An 8,130-nucleotide genomic window follows, 5' to 3' on the forward strand; every position below is an offset into this window, starting at 1 on the left:
CGCATGCGCACGGCGCCCCGTTGAAATACCGTCCGCAACCAATGAGCGCGCGGCTCCACCGGACCGCCCGCGCGAGGCACGCCAGGAGTTGTAGTCGGCGCCCCGGGACCGCGCATGCGCACGGCGCCCCGTTGAAATACCGTCCGCAACCAATCAGCGCGCGGCTCCACCGGCCCGCCCGCGCGAGGCACGCCGGGAGTTGTAGTCGGCGCCCCGGGACCGCGCATGCGCACGGCGCCCCGTTGAAATACCGTCCGCAACCAATGAACGCGCGGCTCCACCGGCCCGCCCGCGCGAGGCACGCCGGGAGTTGTAGTCGGCGCCCTAGGACCGCGCATGCGCACGGCGCCCCGGGACCGCGCATGCGCACGGCGCCCCGTTGAAATACCGTCCGCAACCAATGAGCGCGCGGCTTCACCGGCCCGCCCGCGCGAGGCACGCCGGGAGTTGTAGTCGGCGCCCCGGGACCGCGCATGCGCACAGCGCCCCGGCACCGCGCATGCGCACGGCTCGCAGCCCCTCCCCAGCGTTTGCAAGCACTTCCCAGCCCCAGGACCCCCGGAGCTCACAGCACCCGACCACACCATTTTCCAGCCCCCTGGGAGCCCCACTCTCAAGTCCCGCCAGGACCCACAGCCCCACTCCCCAGCTCTTGGGGGACCTTGATCTCGATGGTCCGGGAGTCCTCCAGGTGTACTCTCTGGTCTGGACGTCCGTCTCTATGGTCCGGGAGTCCTCCAGGTGTACTCTCTAGGCCGGACTTTGCTCTCTATGGTCCGGCAGTCCTCCAGGGGTACTCTCTAGGCCGGACTTTGCTCTCTATGGTCCGGCAGTCCTCCGGGATACTCTCTAGGCCGGACTTTGCTCTCTATGGTCCGGCAGTCCTCCAGGGGGTACTCTCTAGGCCGGACTTTGCTCTCTATGGTCCGGCAGTCCTCCAGGGGGTACTCTCTAGGCCGGACTTTGCTCTCTATGGTCCGGCAGTCCTCCAGGGGTACTCTCTAGGCCGGACTTTGCTCTCTATGGTCCGGCAGTCCTCCAGGGGTACTCTCTAGGCCGGACTTTGCTCTCTATGGTCCGGCAGTCCTCCAGGGGTACTCTCTAGGCCCGACTTTGCTCTCTATGGTCCGGCAGTCCTCCAGGGGTACTCTCTAGGCCGGACTTTGCTCTCTATGGTCCGGCAGTCCTCCAGGGTGTACTCTCTAGGCCGGACTTTGCTCTCTATGGTCCGGCAGTCCTCCAGGGGGTACTCTCTAGGCCGGACTTTGCTCTCTATGGTCCGGCAGTCCTCCAGGGGTACTCTCTAGGCCGGACTTTGCTCTCTATGGTCCGCAAGTTCCCCACGTGCACTCTCCGCTCCGGACGACCGCCTCGATGGTCCAGAAGTCCTCCAGCTGTACTCTCTAGGCCGGACATTTTCCTCTATGGTGCGGAAGTCCCCCGGGTACATTCTATGCGTCTGGACCTCCGTCTCTATGGTCCGGAAGTCCTCCAGGTGTACTCTCTGGTCCGGGAGTCCTCCAGCTATACTCTCTGGTCTGGTCTCGATGGTCCGGCAGTCCTCCAGCCCCTCTCCCCGACCCCCTAGGGCTCGCAGCCCCCCCCAGCCCCACTCCCCGGCCCCCCCCGGGATGCACAGCCCCACTCCTCGGCCCCCTCGGGGGTCCGCAGCCCCCCCACTCCCCCTCCCCAGATGCTCACAGGGGGAAAGGAACGGCTCGGCCTCAAGCTCTGCGGGCTGCCTGTGGCCCCTGCAGAGCCCACGATCCTCGGCAGCCCACACGCGGGGCGACGCTCACAGCCCGAGAAGGAGTCACAGGGAGCCGCCGCTCCTGCCACAACCCTCCTTCCCAGCCTGCTGCTGGAGCACAAGGCACTTGAAAGCAGCAGGAAAGAACAAGGAGGGCCTCGCAAGATGGCAGGAATAACGCGGGGAGCCTAAAGCGTTTAGCCAGGCAGGGCTTGCCACTCACCTTGTGCCGGGGTTGAATCCCAGCCGGCAACTCAGCACCACACAACCGCTCCCTCGCTGCCCCCTCAGCGGGAGGGGGGAGAGAATTGGAAGGGCAAAAGTGAAAACACCCCACTCGTAAGGAAAAGGGGGGAAAAAAAAAAACCCCAAACAACAGAGAGAAAAACCCCAGACAGACAAGCGGTACAAATGAAAACAACGGCTCGCCGCCAACCGCCCGATGCCCAGCCAGCCGCAGCCCAGCAGCGGCCCCCCCCGCCGACCTCCCCCCCGAGTTTTATTTCCTGACGTCATAGGGTCTGGAACACCCCCTGGGTCCGCCGGGGTCAGCTCTCCCAGCGGTGCCCCCTCCCAGGCCCTCGCGCACCCCCAGCCCGCTCGCCGGCAGGGCGGGGCGAGGAGCAGCACAGCCCCCGGCGCCGTGCAAGCGCTGCGCAGCGGGAACTCACGCAGCCCCGCGTCACCGACGCCGTTCTCAGCACAAACCCAAAACGCAGGAGGAGGGAGAGCGGGGTGGGAGTGGGGGGCGGGGGAGCGGGAGGGGGGTGCCAGAGTTTGGGCGGGGGGCAACGGGCAGGTTGGCGGGGCAGGCAGCACCCCAGGGGTCCGGGCCCCTCAAATGGCTGGTGTTTCACCCCAAAGCTTCCCCAAATCGGGGGTTTTTTTGCTTTTGTATAATATCAAAGCTGGGGTTTTTTCCTTTTCCAAAATATTCCACTTGGAGGTTTTTCAACGCTTTTTCACAACAAAACTTGGTGATTTTTGCTTTTTCGTTTTGTGCATGAAAATGGGGGTTTTTTTGCTTTCCGGCTGCCCAAATCCTGGTGGATTTGGCTTTCCCGGGAGCTCCAAGTTGGGTATTTTTCCCCCAAAAATGCGGGTTTTCTTTTTCCCCACCCCTTGCAGGCCCCGAATTAGGGGTTTTGTGGTGTTTTTAGGCCACGGCGGCAGGTCCCGCTCTGTGTGCACGGCCCTGCAGGGGAAAGTCCCTGTTGGGGGGACCGGCCCCCAATCAGGATGGGAAAAGACGGAAAAAGAGAACAGGGAAGAGGCAGCTTTTGAAAGCGCTTTTGGATCTTCAACAGAGAGGTGTTTCGGGGGGGTGGGGGGGTGAAGAGTTTTTAAATCCTTTCTATAAACAGGGTTTCTTTGCATTTTAAAAACCTTATCTATCATAGACGTTTACGCTTAACGTATTTACACATACCTCTCTCTATATATATTTAGTGAATATATTTATGTTTCACTTATACCCCCCAATTTCCCACTCATTATATAGAATACCTGCTCAGACTAGATATGTCGACTTACATATTTTGACACTTAAATGTCTTTATAGACTTCTCTATTTACACTTACGTATATTTACACTTATCTCTTTATAGACTTAGATTTTAGACTTAGATATCTATTTGCACTTATAGATCATCTCTTAGATTACATATAATGCCTATTTAGGCTCTCTATGTAACACGTAGTAAGTGTAGACAGCGGTATCTATTCAGACTTTTTTCTATTTTCAATTCCTTCATACATGAAATATATCATCCCTTTTGCGTTTGGAAGTGCTTTCTTTTTTAATTTATATAGACGGGAGTTCTTTTTGTATTTTAAAACCCTATATACGTCTTCCGGATTTTTTTATGCTCTAAAATCCTTTAGATAATAGGGCGGATATAGGTTCCTATTTTGAAATCCTTGTATACATATAAAGGAATATTATTTTTCAATATATAGAACAAGGAGAGATTTTTCTCTATTTCGAGGCCTCACAGATAGATTTAGAGTTTTTAAAAATTTTTGAACCCCCCCAGGAATTATCAGGCACTTTTGGGCTGTGACCCCCTTTGTGGGGGGGGGGGGGACCCCCCATGACCCCCCATTCCCCACTCACCTGCTCCTCCACGGCATCATCAGCCCGCCGGTGATGTTGGGGTGCCCCAAATGACATCATCACCCCTCCAGGCCCCCAACCCCCCCTTTTTATTCAGCCCCCAAAAAGGCACAACATGAGGGAAACGGCCCCAACCGGCAGCTCGTTACTTTAATAATGCCGTTGGCGTATGTACGCACGCACCCCCGCCAAAAAGGGGGGCTCTGCTAGAAAGATAAAGGAGGGGCGGCCCCCCCAAACGCTTGCAGCCCCCCCTCAGCCCCCGTCCCGCAGGCTGGCAGCCGGCCCCTTACCCTCAGCACGCCCAACGACCGGCAGGCAAACCCGGGCCGGGGGTCTCTCCTGAGCACCACGGGACGCTTACAGCGCGGCATCTGAAAAACAAAAATCCCAACGGATATATTTCAGCACGTTAAAAAAAACAGCACCGAAGGCAGCAGAGGAATTCGGTCAGGACAAGGGAGAGGGCAGCAGTCGAGCTAAAGGAGGGTGCCAGGCAAACGGGTCAGCTCGAAATACAACGCGGCCTTTAAAAGCTCGAGCGATTCGAACGCTTAAAATCCGCGTGAGGACTAATTGACGCGATTCTGAACGCGTCCTTCGCAGAGAAGTAAACGCTCTCGCTGGTGTCGGAAAACGCCTCGTCCCTTCCTTACAGCACCGCTGCCGGGAGATAACCCCGTGAGGCTGCAGGACGAGGGCGCGCCGTAATCGGCATCTACGCTCACGGATCCGCCGCCACAGCTCCAGCCCTGGCGCTGCTGCTGCTGCTGCGCATCTCGCTCGCTTGGCCGATAAAGCTGAAAGCGAAGCGTAAAACTTTGAAGAGTAAAATGAAAAAGAAAGAACAAATCTCAGCAATTCATTTTATGCTAAAAAGGCGTGCGTACGCTTACAGACGTACGACGAGAAGGCTTATACTATAAAAATATTTGATTTTCCTTTTGCGTTAATTGAAATTGCGTAGCTGTGAATTCATACCGTTAAATTATCTACCTCCAAACTACACAGCTATCGTTTGACCAGGGGTTTTGCGTGCGTCACATGACTAGGAGGGACGCCTGGCCAGCTGCGCCGAGACCGATGCTACCCAACTGCCGGGGAAACGCGCCACTGAAAGCGAGGCAGAAATAAAGGACTTCAGAGCGCTCTGCCAAAAGATCGGGAAAAAAACCCGATCAGTTGCCTCTCTTTTTAAACGTTTAGAGCAACTACCTAACTGCTTAAGCACACTTAATAAATTATACGCTACAGCTCTTTGGCAGTTGCAGTTTAAACAACGCAAGTCAGTTTGGAAGTTATACAATTTTCACTTTCTTTTTAAAATTTCGTTTACGATAGAAAAATCAGTGAGATAAGAGATCTCCCATACGGTTTTACTATTTTTTTGGGGGGGGGTGGGGTGGGGGCAGGCGGTGGGGAATATCAAATCCCCGGTGCTGCAATACATCAGGCTACCAAAAAGGACCGGCAGGTTTGCTAACGCTGTCGGCCGTACCCGAGCGTGCGGAGGAACGCGTCTTTACGATCTCTCGACCGTTACACCCGAGAACCAAAGATCAGCCGTACGTCGACTATCGGAAGACGTGCTGCGCTTGGGTCTGTGCAAGGAAATCGACCTACCCCTTTTTTTTTTTTTTTCCAGAGAGAGCGCGAAAAGTCTCCTTGCGGATGACTTCTACTGCCGAGCACGTCATCTCTGAAGATCCATTCTGATGGGAAGTTCGTAAAAGGCGACTCCTTTGAACGAGAAAGATTTCCATTCTGGAAAATCTCTTTCCAACCAAAGTCAAAATTACGCGCTGCAGGTTAGGAAAAAGGACGCGATAGAAGCAGTAACTCACCAAAACCACATCAGGACTCTCTGTCGCTAGTTACGAGGCTGCTACCGCTTCTCGGGAAAGCCTGGAAAGCGCACCGAAGCGACGCCGATTTGTCCCGTGTTGTCCACGCCGCTTCTTTGACCTTGATTGCTTTTAGCACAGATGCTAGCATCTCAGTAAGGTGTTCGAGTGCTCCTGTAAGGCATTTTAAACACCGACTGACTGAAAAAGCATACAGCTTTTATCGTGAAAACAAAGCCTGTTTCTCCCGAACATCCCAGCTCTTACAAACGGTTCCTTTCCTCTTCTAGTCCAACATTATTTTCACAGCACCCTTTCCTAGCAAGCGCACAGAAACAGAAGAGCGTGCTTGCAGGAAGAGAAAACAGACGGAGGGAAGCAAGCTTTGCAGAGGCGTACCACGCTCCAGAACAGACCTCCTTTATTTTTAGTATTTGCGTTAAAATATTTCACGTTAAAAAATCATATAGAAGGAGAGCTGCCACGTTCCTCGTGTTAACTGTAAAGTCCGTGCTACGAGCACCTTAGGAAAAACGCAGACACATGTCACAGGCCTACCTCGTACTTGCAGACCACTAGGGATCCTTTCCACCTGTCTCGTACTTTCACGGCAGTTGACGTTCTGCTGAGAGGAAAGGGAAAAAAAAACAAACAACGTTTAGCACAAAGCTTCCTTTGCCGCGAAGAGAACAACTGAGTGGAGGAGAAAGTATTTGGCATCGTCTTTGGTGCGGTTGTTGAGACAGGCCACTAGAGCTTCTGCACGTTTCAGACAACCGTGCCTTTTTTTTGGCTCATTGGCAGCTTTAGTTTCGCGAGAACTCACTTGCCTAGAAAGAGGAGTGACAGAGAAGGAAAAGAGAGGTCAGGCAGCAAGAGAGCTCTGCAGGCTGCCACCAGTCAACGTCGCACTCTTAAGGAAAAACAAACAAACAAACAACCAACCAACCAAACAAACAAAAAACAAACAAAAAAAACCCCAAAACACACAAACACAAAAAAACCCCGCAAAACCCAACAACAAAACAAAACTTTGACGTTGTACCTTTCTTTTCTTTTGGAGCTCGTCCCTGTCTCAGCTGATCGTCTCGTCAGAGCACGAAGTGCAGATGATCCGTATCCCGATGACATCTGCACGCGATGAACACGTGTTCAGAAATAGTCCAGATCTGTAAGACTGGTGTCATTTGTGTGGTTCCAAGCATCCTAACTCCATTTTACTGACCAATGCATTTGTGAGGAAACTAAGTAGCTTTTAAACGTAGCCTCTCCTTGGGGAGAAAAATGCGTTAGGGAGTGAAAAAAAGGATGATTCAGAGCTCCCAACCATGACGGAGCAGCGGGAAAACTAATGAAAGCGAAGACCAACAGCAGCAACGCGAAGCGGCATTTGGCTTTAATTCCGATCACGTACTTAAGCGGCTCGCCAAGTCTATGCCTCGATCCCATGAATGACTAGCCCTTTTTTGGAAGGACCAACTTTTTTCCTTCAAAGTCCTAGATTGAAGACTCCACTGAACAGAATGGGGATGGAGCCACAGGACAACATGCCATCAACACTCTAATGAAAAAAAAAATCAAGTAAAAATCCAGTTGAAGTATCAGTTTCCATCGTGTCTCGTTCATTACGTTTCTAGTAGTACCTGGGTGCTCCAAAATTCACTCTCCTGACACCACGTAGTACTACAAATTACAATTACGCGTGTAAAAATAAAAGGCTATTTCCAACCTGCCCGTAAAATCAGTACGAACAAACAGAAGAGAAACACTTGACCCTAAAGAAGGTCACAGGCAGCTCTTAATTTATCGTAGGCGAAAGCTCATTCTTTTCCCTGAAAGGAAAACGCTCGTAACTACCCAGGGACCGATTCGGGAACGAGGCACGCGCGCTCTGTTAACGGCAACCGTTCATCAGCTTTTCTGCACCGGCACAAATTTGCCTTTTCCCTGGGTTTGACGCGGAGCACCTGCAGCGTCCTTGAACGCGCCAATGTTTCTCCCCGCTCCCCCGGCCCCGCACGTGCCGTTACCTGAGCAGCAAGCGGCGTCAACCGCGCAGGATTTTCTTCACGTGACGCAGAAGGTGACGCTGGGAAAAGAGGAGGCACAAAATGAACCTGTTTGTCACACCCAGCCAACGGTGAAAACCCAGGGAAGGATTCTGCCGTGCGGGGCCGGGCTGTGCACCCCCGGAGCTCCAGCCGGCCGGTTTCGCTCCCCTTTGCCGGGTACCGGGGAGACACCGCCGCCTCGTGCTGCCGCCTGCCCCCCGGGGAGAGCCGGGGGACCCCCACCTCACTTCAGCCCTCGGGAACGGGGCTGAAAGGTCCGATCCCGGTGCCGGGGGAGCAGAGGCGAGCTGGCTGGGACCAGCTTTTGCTCCTGGAACAGCCCTGGGGTGGACCTGTCCCTCCCTTTCA

General features: G+C 54.0%; 1 long non-coding RNA gene across 1 annotated transcript; it reads right to left on the minus strand.

Moving 5' to 3' along the window:
- Positions 1 to 5,255: 5,255 nt before the first annotated feature.
- Positions 5,256 to 8,130, minus strand: LOC142075081 (uncharacterized). Its single transcript, XR_012670768.1, has 4 exons — positions 6,756 to 8,130; positions 6,269 to 6,332; positions 5,711 to 5,884; positions 5,256 to 5,606 (listed from the first exon to the last, which is right to left on the minus strand). It is a non-coding gene; the product is annotated as an uncharacterized LOC142075081 (long non-coding RNA).

Source organism: Calonectris borealis, chromosome W (assembly GCF_964195595.1).
Source record: "Calonectris borealis chromosome W, bCalBor7.hap1.2, whole genome shotgun sequence".
Classification (NCBI taxonomy): Eukaryota; Metazoa; Chordata; class Aves; order Procellariiformes; family Procellariidae; genus Calonectris; species Calonectris borealis.